Source organism: Miniopterus schreibersii (assembly GCF_964146895.1).
Source record: "Miniopterus schreibersii genome assembly, chromosome: 5".
In the NCBI taxonomy this organism is placed as follows: Eukaryota; Metazoa; Chordata; class Mammalia; order Chiroptera; family Miniopteridae; genus Miniopterus; species Miniopterus schreibersii.
This window is the reverse complement of record NC_138106.1, coordinates 2,602,305-2,619,247: the sequence shown is the minus strand read 5'-3', so window position 1 is coordinate 2,619,247 and position 16,943 is coordinate 2,602,305. Positions and strand designations below refer to the sequence as shown.

Here is a 16,943-nt window from a genome sequence, read left to right as displayed (position 1 = left end):
TAAATGCCTCCCCAGCAGAGTCCGCGTACAGCTGAGGGGCATCTGGAACTGGACTGTGGGATGAACGTCCTCTCGATGGCAGCTCCCAGTGGATCAAGAGTTTCATTGAATGTCATAGTCCGCAGATGCAACCGAATAAAACAATGGGATCTTCTGCGCATGGCCTCAGGAGCCAAGAGGAGTTCCTGTCCTGGTCATTCTGAACTCCTTGCCGTGACCCCCGCTTTCCACGCTCTGGCTCTTTTCTGGCTTGTGAGCGTGACTCCACCTGCCGAGGCTCCCTCCTCTGCCCGCCGGGAGGCCCTCCCTGGTCCCGAGCTGGCCTGGGTGCTCTCCAAGGGCCCCGCAGATCTGAGCTGCTCCCTAGGATGCGGAGCTGCAGGTGTCCAACAATACGTCTGTCCCTCCCTCTGCTATGGGTCCTTCCTGTGCCATGGACCTTTCGGAAGCTGATGAGGCCTGTGGATCTTACCTTGGACTTGTGCTTTTAAATGCCTGAAGTAAGCACACTGGGTTCCGGTTCAGCCCACTCTGTCTCCCAGTGAAGCTGCTCTAAAGTGGGGCAGGCTGCGTGGAGGAGATACACGAAGGCTCGAGAAAGCAGATGGTAGCTGGCAGACTGGAGCAGAAGACAGAACCTGAAGTGCTCCTGGTGGGCTACCATCCCCACCCCCCAGAGCCAATGCGCCTGGACTCAGCACAGCCTGAAAACTGGCAGTCAACCCGCTGTCAATGGGCAGAGCCCAGGAGAAGCCCCAGAGGGTGCAGGAAGGGGGTCCCCTAGTGCTAGAAGGAGCAGAGAAATCGCTTTTTGTTTTTTGAGTTTTTTTCTGCCCCGTTCTCTCATGCCTCAGGCCCCAAGCAACCCTGTGGTGTGAGGGCCACGAGCATTCACAGGTGCCTACGCTGAGGGAGGAAATCTTCCCAACCTTCCCTCCGATTGGAGGAGCTGTGGTCCCAAGAGTGTTGGGTGGCCTCCCAATGCTGTTCTTTTCTCTTTGACCTCTCAGTGCTTTTCCCTGGGCACAGGTGCCATTGTGGGAAGTGCATAGAAGAGCAGGCGAGGCAAAGCCCTGCTGTCTGGCCAGAGGACCAAACAGCTGAGTCCCCAGGTCTGGGAAAGTACCAGAGAGAGGGAAGAGCTAGAGGGAGCAACCCCATGAAGTCATTTATGAACTTCTGGGCTCCCCCCCGAGATACACAGGAATAGACTCCATCCTACGCAGCATGCCGTAGCCTTTCAGAACTGAACTGGGCAAGACAGACCATTGCCCAGGTTTCAGAATGACCACTGGAGCGTGTGCACGGGGACAGGTCTGAAATCTTAGGAAACAGAACTTACGTTAGAAGCATAACCCATAGAAAACTTGTTGGGCCATTGACCTGAACTCAACCTGGTAGATTCTCTGTTTAAAAAAGAAAGTCAACATTCTCAATAGTTTTAGGCAAAATCTAGACTCTTGTAACATAATCATCAAATTTCCAGGATACAGTTAGAAACTACTCACACATGAGGAATTAGGAAAATCTCAGTTTGTATGGGAAAAGACAGTCAACACAGCCAGTGCTTAGATGGCATGGAATTTAAAGCAACCATTATAAAAATATACCAACATGTAGGAGCAAACATTTTTAAAATGCATGAAAAGATGAAAATGTCTCAGGAAAGAAATATGAGACCTAAAGAAGAACCAAAAGGAAACTTAAGGATACAAAACACTATAGCTAAATACAAATCTCACTGGATGGGCTCCGTAGCCGAGTGGAGACGACAGAGGAGTCAGCTTCAATATAGATCCATAGAAATTATAAAATATGAACAATACAGAGAAAAAGGTTAAAAATATGAAAGAAATATGATGAGCTTCATCAACCTGTGGGAAAATACCAGAAAACTCTTAACAGTCTTGTCATAAGAGTCCAGAAAGAAAGGATGTGGTGCATACAAAATGTTTGAAGAAACAATGGCTGAATAGTGGCCAAATTTGGAGAAAGACATAAACTTACAGACTCAAGAAGTTTAGGAAACCCCAAACAGACAAACCCAAACAAATCCATGCCCAGACATGTCATTATCAAAGTGCTGAAAGCTAAAGAAAAAAATTTTTTAAGTAGGCAACAACACATTACTTATAGGGGAACATGATTTGATTAGCCACAAACACCTCCAGAAAGAAATGGAACATTTTAAAAGAACTTTCAACTCATGATACTATATCCAGTAAAAGTATCCTGCAGGAATGAAGATGAAAGAAAGACATTCTCATGTTAAAGAAAACTAAGAGACGTCATTGTCACCAGCTCTATTGCTAAAGGAAGTTCTTCAGACAGATGGGAAATGGTGCCAGAAGGAAAACTGGAACATCAAAAATGAAGGAAGAGCAACAGAAATAATAAACACCTGGGTAAATAGACCATCCTTCTCTTCTTGAGTTCTTTAAAAGGTGCTTGATGGTTAAAAATGAAACATCGAACATTGTCTAGTGGGATTTTCCATGTATGTTGCTGTAACAAATATCACAACTACCACATAAAGGAGGGAGGGTAACGGAACTTATGTGGTGGAAATATATCACTTGAAGTGGTAAATATTGAACCTACATAGACTATGAACACTGACAAATTACACAAAGATATTTATAATAAAAATGCAGTGGATGAGTTAAAATAAAAAACTAAAAAATGTTTAAATAACTTAAAGCAAGAAAAGGGAAAATCCAGACACTAAAAATGGAAAGCCAAACAGAAAACAAATAATAAAATGGTAGACCTAAATCCTAAAGAGCAAGAATTACATTAAATGTAAATGGACTAAACACACTATTTAAAAGCTAGGTAGTCAGAACAGAGTTTTAAAATGACTCAATTATATATTGTTTACAAGAAACTCATTTTCAAATATAATGACCTAAGTAGGCTAAAAGTAAAAGATGGAAATATGCATCACTAATCAGAAGAAAGCTGGAGTGGCTGGAGTAATATCAGACAAAGCAACCTTCAGAGCACAGAAAATTACCAGGGATAAAAAGAAACACTACATAGTGATAAAAGGGTCAATTCATCAAGAAGACACACAGTCCTAAATGGGAAAATACCAAATAAAAGAGCTTGAAAATACATAAAATAAAAACTAACTGAAGTAAAAAGAAATAGACAAATCCACAGTAATAGTTGGAGACTTCAACATTCCTCTCTCAGTAACTGATAGAACCAGCAGACGGCATAGTATAGAAAACTGGACAAAACTATAATCAACTCTAATTAATATTTATAGAACTCTCCACCTCCAAACAATAGATACATATTCTCAAGTGCACACGGAACCTGCCCAAGATAAGCCAGATCCTGGGCCAGAAGACAAATTTTTAACACATTTAACGAGTTTAAATCATACAAAATATGTTCTTTCACTATAATGAAGGGGGAGTAGAAATCAATAACACGATGATTGGAAAAATTCCAAACCCTTAGAAGTTTAAATAATACACTTCTAAATAATCCATGAGTCAAGGAAGAAGTCTCAGGGGAATTAGAATATATTTTGAACTGAATGAATATCAAAATATAAAACTTTTAGGCTGCAGATAGAGTAGTACTTAGAGGGAAATTTATACAATTAAAATGCTCATATTAGAAAAGAAAAGATATCAAACCAGTTGTCTAAGACGCTACCTTAAGAAATTAGAGAAAGAAGCGCAAAATGAGCCCAAAGCAAGCAAAAAAAAAGGGGGGAGAGGAGATAGGAGAGGAGAAATCAATGAAACAGAAAATTTGAAAGAATAGAGAAAGACCAATGAAACCAAACCTGGTTCCTTGAGAAGTTCAATAAAATTGACAACTCTAGGAAGGCTCCCAGAGAAAGAGAAGACAGATGACCAGTATCAGGAATGAGGACTGCTGGTCGCCGCAGACTCCGCTTGTAGACTCAGCAGTTTAGATGCAGTGGACAAAGTCTGCAAAAACAAAAACAGTAAACCCCCGCCCCCCAAAAAAAATACCCAGACTCACTCAAGATGAACTATAGATAACTTGAGTAGCCCTATAACTATTTTAGAAATTAAATTTGAACTTAAAAACCTTTCCTAAAAGAAATCCCCAGGCCCAGATGGTTTCACCAGCAAATTCTATCAACTATTTAAAGAAGAACGACAATGAATCCTACGCAGTCTCTTCCAGAAAACAGAACAGGAGAGAACACTTCCCAAACTATCTTATGCGGCCAGCATTACCCCGATGCCCAGACCAAAGATGGTACGATACAAGCCCAGAACATACCCCTCATGAGCACAGACGCAAAAATCCTCAATAAAACACTGGCAAATACCCAGCAATATGTAAGCACCCGAAGAGATGGTCAGCATCACTGACCATTAGAGAAATGCAAGTTAAATCCAGATGAGCTATAACTACGTACCTAGAGTGGTAAAAATAAAAAATAGGGTGACACCAGGCACCCATGACGACGCAAAGCGATCGGAACATGCACAGCCAGCTGGGGATGCCGAACATCACGGCCGCGGTGGAAACCCGCTTGGAAGTTCCTTATAAAGCTAAACACTCGGCGTCTGACCCAGCAGTCCCACTCCCAGGTGTTTACCCAAGTGGGTGGAAAACTTACGTTCACACAGAAACCTGTCCCCGAATGTTTATAGCAGCTCGGTTCATAGTCACCGAGGACTCGAAACAGCCTGCGTCCTTCGCGGGTGAATGGGCACGTCCCTGTGGAGCACTGGTCAACTTAGTAGCTCCAAGGGATGAATTACTGACGCACGCGACAAGTTGGATGATTCGTGAAGGTATTTCGCCGAGTGAAAGAAGCCAGTCTCAGAAGTTCTCATACTGTATGATTCCATTTATATAGGAAAAAAACAAACTGTAGTGACAGAGACACATCAGTGGTTTCCAGGGGGAGAGGGGAGTGAAGACAATGTTGTAATTTTCCCCCCACCCAAGTTCATGAACCACTTTGGGAGAAGGTCTGTGGGCCCCAGGTTCAAAACCTATCCGGTGCTGTCTGCTGTGCAGAAATGGTGCCTTTTTTGTTCACGCTTCATGCCCTGAGCCTAGTAGAGCAGACGGGCATACAGCAGGCGCTCAATTATTTGGCAAATCAAAGAATAAATGAATCAAAGCTCTGGGATGACTTGAACATAGAACAATGCATTGAGAGACCCTGAAGACTTTAAGAAAAATGGACACATTTTTTTAACCCAATATATAGTCACTGTTGATCATGACGAACCGGACACTCTCTAATGAGCCTCCTGATGGCCCCTCTGCGGTTGGGCCGCTGTCCGAGTTTTGCCCTGTGCCGTGGTGCCCACACTGTTTCTGAGCGTGTCCTGCTTCCACCCTGTAGAGGGGACACAGTGGAACACACAGGTCCTTTCTCCAGAAGCATGCAGCTGCTGTCACTAGAGATGGTAGGTGACTGTCCCAAAGAATCGGAGACTTCTCAGGCCCCGTGAGGCCCGACTGGGCCGGTGCAGAGACCTTGGTGAGATTCTGCAGGTCGGCATCGTTCAGGCTCACCCCGGGGGGGCAGAGCTGGGCAAGCACGACCAGCTGCTCTGCATGGGGGGGCACCAACGGGAAATTTACACAGACCTGGGAACTTCAGTCCAAGTTGGCATTGGAACCAGAGAGCCCTCCTCGGGCTCCGCCAACAGGGGCCGGAGCGAACCAGTCACCAGAGGGGCGGGGGAAGCTGTGCAGACGCCCCACCCTGAGAGGTCCCTGGGAGGCTGGTCCCAGGCCTGAATAAGGACTGGAAAAGGCTAACGACTTGTTTCATTACGTGCAGGCTAACGTGCCCTTGACTGTGAGAGCCGTCCTTGACTGTAAGGATATTTTTTCGTTGATTTTTAGAGTGGGGAGGGGGGAGAGAGAAACACTGATGTGAGAGAGACACACTGATTGGCTGCCTTCCGCACGTACCGCAGGGCCGGGGATGGAACCCGCAACCCAGGCACGTGCCCTTGGCCAGGAATTGAACCCCCGACCCTTTCATGCAGGGGCGGATGCTCTACCACTGAGCCACATCGGCCAGGGCAGGGCCTGGTTCTGACCGTCCTCTGTTTGCCAGGGAATGTTCTAGGGCCCCAGTGAGAACGGGCTCGATGACTCCCTGGGCCGCACGGGGCTCACCCTGAGCAGTGAGGACAGACGGCGGACGGATGGCCAGGAGAGGACCCGCGCCGTCTGAGGCGCAGTGAAGGCCACGGCGGGCTGGGACGCAGCCTCGGCCGGGCGGGTACAGGGCGCGTGGTGGGTCTGTGATGAGCCCCCAGATTTTGCCAGTTTCTGATTCTGCCAACGTGTGGGTTTGGGCCTCTGAGAGTCATCACTGGGCTGCAGGGTGAGCAACTGTGTGAGGTCCGCCCGGGACTGAGGGGTCCCCGGGACGTGGAATGTGAGCCCTAAAACAGGCAGTGCCAGGCCCCGGCTTCTAGCAGCCGCCCCCCCGCAGGGCTGCTCGCTCGGCCCCCTCTGCTCAGGATCACAGTCCCGGGTCCGGCGCTAGACCTGCCGCCGGCTGGCACTGTCTTCCCTCGCCTCCCGTTTCCACGCCAGGACGGACGCCAGGACTAGCCTGCCCTGACTGAGCCCCCCCTGAGCGCCTGTGGGGCTGGACGGTGGGCCAAGGTCCCACGGGATGGAGACGGGTCCCACCCAGCCGAAGGAGGGCACGGCGGTGACGGGCGAGCGCAGAGAAGGCGGGCGGCTCCCAAGGCAGAGGCGGGCGCGGGAAGCTGCTCCAGCTGCCCGCTGTTTTTCTCGGATAAACAACATGAAGCAAAGGCTCTGAACAAGAGCCGCGTTCTGTGTCTTCCAAACGAGCTAAGGGCAAAAACCACTCCGTCCTTTCTTGTGGGGAGTCTGTTAGTAAACCGCTGTGGCTGTTTTCTAACGGAATGGGGGCCGAACCCCGGGGTGCGGACGCTCTGCTGACCATCAGAAATGTGCATTTTCCCTGTGAAGCTGTGGGATGCTTGGCCTTCCCTTCAAGCAGGGGCCCCGCAAGGGGAAGTCATTTTTACGTGTGTAATGCAAATGCGTGGTTAGTTGTCGGATGCGAGGAGATCTCCGTTCCCTCACGAGCCCGCAGTGAGCTCCGGGTTTGAGCTCTGCCTTCGGTTCAGGGCTGCTGTGCAGTGGCCCCCAGGACAGTGTCCTGATCCTAGACCACTGCGCGGCCCTTTCCCTTCCCCGTCGCTGCCCCCGCATCGCCTGAGCACATGGCTCCCTCTTTACGACTGACTGACTGTATTGACCGCCACGGCCCGTCTTAGGAAGACGTCGTCTGAACTAAAGCGATCAGGCTGTCCCCTCGGTCACTCCGTTAATCCCGTAACCCACTGCAACACGTTAGCTCAGATGCGCCAAGGAAATAGAGCGTGCGTGTGTGCATGTGTGTGCCTGTGTGCGTGCACGTGTGCATGCGTGTGCATGCGTGTGTGTGAGCGTGCTGGGAGCAGTGGAAGAGCGCCCAAGAGCGTGAAGCACAAGCTGGAGTGAGCCTCTACCTTAGGAAGGCTCTATGGGCTGATGTTTGAAAGCTGAGCCGCCGATGTCAAAAATAGCCTCCCCTTTCTTTCCAAAGCGTGGCAGAAATAACCACATGCCTCTCTCGGGCTCCCGACTCTCGTCCCAGAGGGTTTTCTTGTAGAGGAACCAACAATTCCTTGGATGGAAACGCTGGATGGGCCAGTCATTATTTTGAGATTTGGGAGACGGCCGATTCTTGGCAGGCCCCGGTTGTTTTTCTGGAGAGCCGTCCAGTCGTTGGACGGAAAGCGAGAAAGCCGATCCACGCTGCTGGCTTCGGGCTCTGGGTGAGCAGACGAGACAAGGTGAGTCGCGGCCCTGCCGCCCCCGTCCCCCAGGAAGGCCATGGCAGCCGCGTCTGGTGTGGGATGCGGGACCTTCTCTACCGGGAGGCCGGGTCCCTGCCCCTCTGCCTCGGGCTGCCCCCCACGGGCGGGAGGCCTAGGCCATGCCTGCCTGTTGCCTGCACGGCCCACCGAGGGGCCAGAAACAGGACGATTGCTTGTGGAGCGAGAACAGTGGCTCCATTGTCCGATTTTTTTTCACTTTTCGTCCAAATGCTGGGTTGCTCTGGAGCCCAGCTGCAGATACCGGGTTCAGCCTCTGCTCGCGGCAGCTTCCCCCTGTTCGCTGGTGCTGCTCCTTGCGTTGGAAAATTCCATCCTTTGACGCTGGGATTGTGTGTCACCCTTGCTGAAATCACAGACACAGTCCCCTTCAGTTGCTGCAAGGGGGAGACAGGCAGGGAGACTGGGAGCCCCGCAGCGTCCCCTGCATAGGGCGAGGGTTCCACAGGGTCAGTGGACCGGAGGGCCAGCGGGTCACACGCCCTCCGGGCCAGAAGAGCCTCCGAGGGTCCTGCCGTTAGGTGCAAAATGATGCCTAAGTTTTTTAAAATAATAAAACATATTTAAGCTTGACCTTGATAACGGAGCTGGGTGAGGTGTCGGAGGGCTCGTCGTTTCCCGTTTCTGTACGTTTGCATGTTTGGGGAACCCTGAATGATGGGAAGGCTTGAGGACGTATTTCCTTCTGTCATCTCAGGACGATTCCCGAGCCCCCGGGGGGGGGGGGGGGGGGGGGAGGGGTGATGGACGCCGGCGCGTGGGCCTCGGCAGCGGAGCTGAGCTGAAGCCTGACACGTGCGCCGGAGCTTCACGTGGCCCTGCTCCCAGCCTGGGCTCTCCGGGCCTTTTCTGAGCGGATCGCCTGTTAAAGGCTGCACACGGCAGCCGCAGGGACGCTGAAGTTCATGTGCATCAGTCAGTCGCCCGGCGATAATCTTCACTTTATCTTATAAAAAATACATAAATATGAGCCTTAAAAGAAGGTGGTCTTTTGTCCTTAAAAGCTATCCCTCCGAAGAGGCTCCTGGACCTCAGAAACTTAGGGTTACGGAAAGAAAAGCTAGTGACAATTATGTCCAATTTTGGTTCCCATTTATAAAGACCAAACGATTGTACACAAGTGATTATAAACGAGAGCCAGTTGATTTTTTTTTTTTAAGCACAAAATATAAGATAGACATGAGGGCAGGAAAGCAATTTTTGGTGCCTCTTAATTAACTTCAACCTGTATTTTAATGTGAGCACCAAACAGCTGATAGAAATTAACACTTTCATTGCCTTGCTCCCTCCCCCGTATCTGTTGGCCTTGAAATGGTTATCATGACGTATTTTTGTTCAGTCACTATTTCCTAGTGGCTTTTGGGCACAGACATGATAGAAGTTTCTAGAAACAGGGCACATTGTAAGGTGTATGGGTTTCAGACACACAGCCCTGAAATTCAATGTTAATCCTCACATTCAATTAAAAATATTAAATATATCGAATACTAAAGATTATACTAGTATAAGGTTTATAACATGAGCGTGTGGATAAAATATTTGTTACTCCTACTTTCTACTTTTCCATAATACACCTTCTTGGAATTTTCTGTGTGTGTCTCCCCCCTCCTGCCCACGTCCGATGCCGGCCACTGCTGGGCAGCCGGCCTCGGGCAGTGTAACCGGCCAGCGCCTGGCTTCAGCGGCCCTGTGTCTGCCCCCGCCCCGGGCCTCTGAGGCTTCCTGGTGCACGAGCCTGTGCAACCTGGGGCTGTGAGCGAGTCAGCGCCCCCTGAGCCGACCCTCCGGAAGGGAACGGGAGCCTGTGGGTTAATGCATTTCCTCCAGCTGCTTAGAGGGTCCTCACGGAGAGGAGACAGATCACTTGACCACCTTCTCTGCCCCCTTCCCTGCCTCGCCCCCTCCCGCCCTTGACTCCTATCTGCTGCGCGACTCTCCTAAACAACCTTCCTTTGCACAAGTCCTTGTCACAGGCTCTGCTTTCTGTGAGGAGCCCAGGCCAAGACACTAACATGATACCCTGGGAGGAAGACAGGACTAGGAATTGCACAGGGATCGGCTGCACTGGAGATCTCTCTGAGTGGGGTTCGGAGGGGTCTGGGAAACACTGGGCGGGACAACCCTGGCGATGACAGCAGGTGGAGTTGGAATGGCCAGGCCCCCGTCCAGCTCTAACGGGTTCGCGAGTATCTGTCTTCCGGGAAGAGCGGGAGGAGACGACCCCCAAGGCTAGAGGGGCCTGGTGAGCAGCTGAGAACCACCTGGGGGAGGGAGAAAGCAAAACCCAAAGCCAAACGGAATGTTTCCACGAGCCTTCAGAGACCCCACCGTCTCAGAGTCCCCTGCATGGGGGACTAATCGTAAGACTGCAGGTGGTACTGGCCTAGGCCCAGGACATTGCTGGTGGCCCTCCAGGGCCTGGCCTCTGTCTACAGGTGGAGGTGGGGACAGGAAGGGCTGCTTTGCCTCCGTCATGATCCATTGCAGGGAAGGGCGGCCGTGGCATCAGCCCGGTCATTGGCGGGACTCTCAGGGGCCTGAACACCTGGCTACCTCCCTGCACCCCTCTCTGCCTGTGCCGTGTAGGCAGAGGGTCTCCAGGTGTGACCCTGGACACCACCTTTTTCTGAAGGCACGTTCCCTCTGGGAGGGAGGCCGGAAATGCCAGTTCCTGGGTCCCAGCCCAGGTCTTCGGCGGCCTGCTCAGACCAGCCTTCCAGGTGACCGATGCTGGCCGCAGTCTAGCAGCCGCTGCCCGGGGCCCTTCCCTTCTCTCCGGGGCTTCGAGCGTTGGGGGCTCCGATGTTGGTCACACCCTCCTGCCCAGAGAGTGGTCTCAGGAACCGAAAGATTAAAACAGAAGGTTACTCGATTAGCCCGGGAGGCGAGGATAGGGCTAGAACTGCGCAGGAAGCCACCCAGCCTGCGCGTGCGTTTCGGAAGCCGGCTGTTTTCCCAGGCGTGGAGCGCAGGTTCCCACGCCAGCACACACGGGCACGTTTGATCCCGGTCCCGCCGAGACGCCGCTGCGTGACAGCGAGAAGAGCGATCGCGCAGCGCCCGGCTGTACGGACCGGTCAAAGGAGAGCAAGGCCGCAGAGGAAACGCAGGGAGAGCCCTGCCCTTGCGCCGGGGCTGTGGTGGGAGGAGGGGTTGCCGTGGGGCAGGGGAAGGGGGTGGGGGCTTGTCAAGATTATGGAGGCGGCCGGCCTTGTCTTCAGAACCTCATGATACTGTGGCACTCGTCCCTTCAGTTGGATTTTTCCCAAACGTGTTCCTGGACAGTTACCATCTCTCCCTGAAGGCAAAGTTCTCTCCAGGAGGGAGGGAGAGGATTCTGAGACGAGTGGGCAGGAGCTGAGAAGGAGACAAGAGTGAGGGAGCCGGGCGGGCTGGGTTCTCGTTAACGGGAGCGCCCGTCCGCGGCGACGGAATTAAGGAATTAACGTGGCCGTGAGCAGCGAGAGCGGACGGGCAGGGAGCGGGAGGACCCCCTCCGACCGGAGGAGGGAGCAGGCGAAACTGGCCACGCGGTTCGGGAGCCGCTGTTCCGGAAGCTTCCGTCCCATCGCGTTGCCCTGAGCATCGGCCCTGTGACAGGCCCATTTCCTGTCTCCTTTCCCTTCTCTGGCCCCAGGTGGGCAGCTGACCAGAGGCCTTGACAGTGACCACGGATGTGGAGTCCGAAGGGGAGCGGGACCAGCCCAATGTCGCCCAGAGCGTCCGCTCCGCCCGCGGTGGGACAGGTACGTGGTGGTTGTGACCACTCTGCATGTCCTCAAATCAAGTGCTTCCAGCTAGGTTTCCTCGGTGGCTCAGACACTTTCTTTTTGGGGCCACTGTGCATTTATTAACTTCTGTTTTCGTGCCATGCAAATGATTGTCACTGGTGTCGAATGGCTGGGTTTGGAGCAAGGTGGCAGCCCTAATGGAATTAATTAATTGAATTATCTAGCCTGACACATGGCTCCGTGCGCCAAAGAGGGCTTGAGACTTCATTACCGGTGTCATTTATCTCTCTGCACCCCGACAATAAGTGACTTGTTCTCATTAACACTGGGTTGTCTTCCAAACGGAAGAAAAAGGGGCCCGAGGATCGGGAAGGGGGAAAACTTGACGCCTTTGTTTCCCACCTCAATATCCCGAGACACCATACAGACTCTGCGATTAGGTGGGCGGGTGGCCTCCCCTGCTGACTCCCGTCAACAGTTACCTCAGAAGGAAGCACCCGGACGCCTCCTGCCCTGGGGACAGATGAAAGGGAGCCTGTAACAGAAGAGGGGTCGGTCCCCGCCGAGCTCGGGGATCACAGTTGCCAAGGCCAGTCTCCAGACTGGGGGCTGGCGCCCCTTCAGGGACATCGCTGTGCATTGTGGCCACGGCAGGTGTCGGGCGCTGGCCGTCTAATCCAAGGCTTAGGTAACGGTCCCCGGCGCCTCCAGCTCCCCGGGGAGATTAGAGCCTAATTAAGCCAGGGAACAGGTGTAAACAGGTCTGATTCAATCTGGCCAAAATAAATGCTGAGATTGGGCTTGATTTGGGAGCTGAAACAGTGAATTAACTGCAGCCAGAACACAGCTAATCCCTCGGTTCTGCTGTGACTGTGTATAAAACAGACTGGACTCGCTGGGAACACAAACAGAGAGGGGTGTGCGCCTGGCCACGGAGGGTGGCCATACACCTGTCCCGGACACCAGCCTGGGATGGTCCAGGCTTCTGCCTGCTGTCCCTGCAAAGTCACTCACAGTGCCTCCTTCATTCTCAAAAAAAAGGGCTCAGTTTGGGCTATAAATTAAGTTGTTACTATATTTCAATGTCAATTTTAAGTTGACTTTTTAAAAAACATGTTTTTATTGATTTTTAGAGAGAAAGGGAGAGAGAAGGAGAAACATCGATTGGCTGCCTCCTGCACGGCCCCTGCCGGGGATGGAGCCTGCAACCCGGGCATGTGCCCTGACCCGGAATCGAACCAGTGACCTCTTGGTTCATGGCTCAACCACTGAGCCGCACCAGCTAGACAAGTTGCCTTTTTAAAAAATTTACTGAAAGAGTGGTATTATAGGTTGAGTTGTGTCCCCACAAGGATGTTGAGTCCTAGCCCCCAGGACCTGTGAAAGTGACCTTGTTTGGGAATAAAAGTCCTTGCAGATGATCGAGTTAAGATGAGGCCATCAGGATGGCCCCCAAGCCAACATGACTGGTGTTCTTATGAACGGGAAATGTGTACACTGAGAGATTTGCACACAGGGAGGACGTCTCGTGATGATGGAGGCAGGTCAGGGTGGTGCTGCTACAAGCAGAGGAGCCACAGGTGCCAGCGACCCCCGTAGCTCAGCAAGAAGCCCGGAGCAGATCCCTCCAGATCCTCCCTCCCGGCCTCAGGAGGAACCAGCCCAGCGGACGCCTGACCTCGGACCTCCGGCCTCCAGACTGTGAGCCACACGTTTCTATGGTTTTAAGCCCTTGGTGGCAGCCTCTCCAGCTACACCAAGCGGGTGCTGGTTCCAGAGCGTCTGAAACATTCTCATTGCCCCTTGTGTGCAGGGTCCCCAGAGAGGAGCCGTCGGTGCCCCAGGCCGGGGTGGGAGGGGTCCGTGGGTCTCTGAAGAACCCGCGCGGCTTTCTCGGTTCGGGCCTCGGGGAGGTGGGGGAGGCAGACGTGGTTCCTGGATTCCGGAGCCTGCAGTGTGGTGGGAAGGGAGGCGATGCTGCCGGCCTTGAACGGAATTAGTTACATACGAGTCTGTGTCGGGCGTGGGGAGGGCGAGGGCCTGATGAGCAAGGGCTACCTGGGTAAAAACCGGGGTGGGGGACCGCAGGAGGCTCGAGGGCAGGAGGTGGGGAGCAAGGAGGGCACAGGGACCCAGAGAAACCAGCAGCAGGAGGCAGAGAAGCGGGATGGCTGAGGGGCCTCCAGCCCTTCCCTGGCCTCATCGCCTCATCGGAGGTTTGAAGCTCACTCGCCAGGGGCCAGACTGGAGCTGGGGGGCCGGGGCCTCCAGTGGCCTGGCCGTGGGAATGTAAACTGCTCATCACGCTGATGGCCCAGGGCTGGGAGAGGTGGTGTGAGCCGCAGAGAGCGCCAAGCCCCCACTTCTGTCCCTAGAAGTCTCCTCTGGGTGAATCTGAGGAACAGCCACCGGCTATGGCTAGAGGGGGAGGCGGGAGGCACCGAAAACTCCATCCCTGGTTCAGAAGAGGGGCCCTTCGGCCCCTGGTCTCTCTCGCCAGCAGTTTTCATGTGACCGGACTTGGAGAGGTCACAGGTCATGTCTGGAAGCACAAAATTCTTTCTAAGCGTGGAATGGGATGCAACTGCCTGGAGCAGAACGGGGTGGCGGCCTGTCTAGGTTGCCTTCAGGGACGCGGCAGGACATTCAGGACATTCTTCAGAACACCTCTGTGACGGCCTCCTGCCCCAGAGGCCCCCCGTCCCACATCCTTGGACCTGGTTCCCATGGCCAACCGTGGGCGTCATCTTGAGCTTGGGCTTTCGTCCCCTGGACAGGAACCTGAGGAAATGATGAAATCCTGCGCACACATCCCTGACCTCCAGCTGTGGCGGTTCCTAGGTGCAGCCCGATCGGGAGGGGCCCTTAACGGGCATTCTCAGGATGGGCTTCCCAGCTGGATGTCAAGGGCCCTGTTGTCTCCTCTCGTTGACTCCGGCTCTGTCTCCGCCGGGTGCAGGCCAGGGAGCCTGGTGAGGCAGAACCGGGCTCCGGCTTCGCAGGCACGGCCTCATTATGTAAGCGGACAGTTTCAAAATGAAAAATAACATCGTAGTTAAAGTTCCTCTAGGCTTCTGGGGTCCAGACTACTCTTGCAAAACTACCTTCCGATGAGCTGTAAGTGTCAGCAAATCAGAAACATGTGGATTCAATTTCCTTTGAAATACACCAGGGGAACAGGAGGCAGCGGGGCTTGGCAGCCAGCTGCTCAGGGTTTGCCAAACCCCAAATATGTCGCACTGTGTGAGAGCCACCACGCTGGCCCGGCAGCCTTCTCTGGCCGCCCAGCCAATGAGGTTCTTGCCTTCGTGCCATCTAGGTTTTCTCTAACCGCGAGGCTGTTCTCGGTCCATTCTAACTGCCAGAAGGACGCTCTTACCACCACCCACGTGCTTGACAGGACTCTGGGAGAGGGACCCAGACGGTAGGGAGGCGTCAGCTTGGCTCCAGTCTCACCTGGACGAACAGGCCATCTCTGCAGCCATTCCGTGTTTTTAAAACCCAAACCTACTGTGAGAGAGGTTTTTCTAACTTGATTTCTAGATGGAAAAATATTTTGCTCTTACGGCGGGTGCTAGTATCACGTGCTAAATGCTTGTGTTAGGTTTCGTGGTCATCCAACACTCATGCCATAGCGTGAAACATGCCCATACACTGCGGGGACCACAGCCGCCCACCGTTAGGTTCTGAGGTGAGCGTGGCCCCACTGACCTCCTGGGAAGATAAAGGGGCAGTTTCACTAAGAGAGAAGCTGCACAGTCAGCAGCTTGGATACGGCCCCCAAGCCCCAGATTCTGGTCCCCTAATCCCAGAGTAAGGGTGTGCCAACAGGTCTGTGCCAACAACGGGCCCTCTGGTCTGTTATTTTTCTTTCTTGATATTAATGCCTCTCTTTTCTTCCTATAGTTTCTATGTCCAACAGCCTCTTTTGCTTAGAATAATAATGTATATTAAATGCAAAGGGTGAATTGAACCTTAAAAAAGTAGTATTTGCATCTAAAACAACCACTGCTTTCGTGGCTGCTGTGTGTCACGTACACACAAATGCTGATTCTTGGTCATCCTTGTCTTATTGAAAAGGTGGTTGAGGCAGCCCCACAGGGACAGGGAAACCTACAAGTCACACAGCTAGTAACTTGACCTTGGGCTGCCGGGCTCCAGAAATGGTGCTCTTTCCAATGCTTGATGCTATCACTGGTTATTTTTATGTGTCAACTTGACTGGCTCAGGGGGTTCCCAAATATTTGGTCAAATATTATTTTGAGTGTTTCTGTGAGGGTGTTTTTGGATGAGATAAGCATTTCAATTTTGGTATTCTGAGTAAAGCAGATTGCCCTCCTTAGTGTGGGTGGGCCTTGCCCAATCAGTTGAAGGCCTAAATAGAACAAAACTCTGACTCTCCTCCAAGAAACAGAAAATTCCTCCTGCCTGAGTGATTGAGCTGGGATATTGGCTTTTTCCTGCTTTTGGACTTGAACTGAAATATCAGGTCTTCTTGGATCTCAAGCCTACTACTGGCCTTTAGGCTAGAACTTCACCAGTAGTTCACCTGGTTTTCAGGCCTTTGGACTTGGACTGGAATTTCACCATTAGCCTCCTGGGTCTCCAGCATGTCAGCTCACCTTTCAGATCTTGGGATTTGTTAGCCTCTGTAATTGCACGAACCAGGTCCTTATAATAAATCTTTCCATCTCTCTCCCTCCCTCCCTCCCTCCCTTGCTCCCTCCCTCCCTCCCTTCTCTCTGTCTCTGTCTCTATCTCTATTTATCCTATCAGTTCTATGTCTCTAATACACCCATTTCTTATTTGATCCACCAGGCAATCCTGGGAGATAGATGGGTCAGGTCCTAGCATTGCTGTTTGCTACATGAGGCAAAAACAAGACCTGGAAAAGGCCTGCAAGTACACGTGCATGCAAACGCACACACACACACACACCACGTCAGGCCCAAGATCAGGATCCTGGTCCACTCATTCCTTACTCAGTGTTTCCTTCCAGCAGCATCCATGGAGCAGCCACAGATGGCAACCCTGGGCTCCTCTGAGCATCATTTCCTGCAGGCCTGGGACAGCAAGTCCCTTCTGCAGAAAAACCTGCCTCTGCAGGTCAGGCTTTCCCAGGAGCCGCTGCTCTTTGTTTGTTCTTCAGATTCCATAGTGTACATTCCAGCTGCAGGAAACAATCCGCAGGAAGGAATGAAACCTCCCAAGTTCCCACTTGGAGACAGTGAGCCCAAGGGAAGGGTCCTTGAGAGTAAAACCACGCTGCACACATGGTGCTCAGCGGGACGGGACACCTGGCTGGAGGATTTCTGTG

At 52.4% G+C, this 16,943-nt stretch overlaps 1 protein-coding gene across 2 annotated transcripts in view; it reads left to right on the top strand.

The window, feature by feature from the left end:
* The window catches only part of KCNE2 (potassium voltage-gated channel subfamily E regulatory subunit 2), a 115,606-nt gene that overhangs the window by 3,844 nt on the left and 94,819 nt on the right, over positions 1–16,943 (top strand). Inside the window, exons 1-2 of one of the 2 annotated variants that reach the window (XM_081138207.1) lie at positions 7,645–7,853; positions 11,533–11,641. The gene's annotated coding sequence lies outside the window, so the exon portion shown is untranslated. Of the gene's footprint in view, positions 1–7,644; positions 7,854–11,532; positions 11,642–16,943 lie in introns of those variants that run through there. The other variant, XM_081138209.1, reaches the window with a different exon arrangement.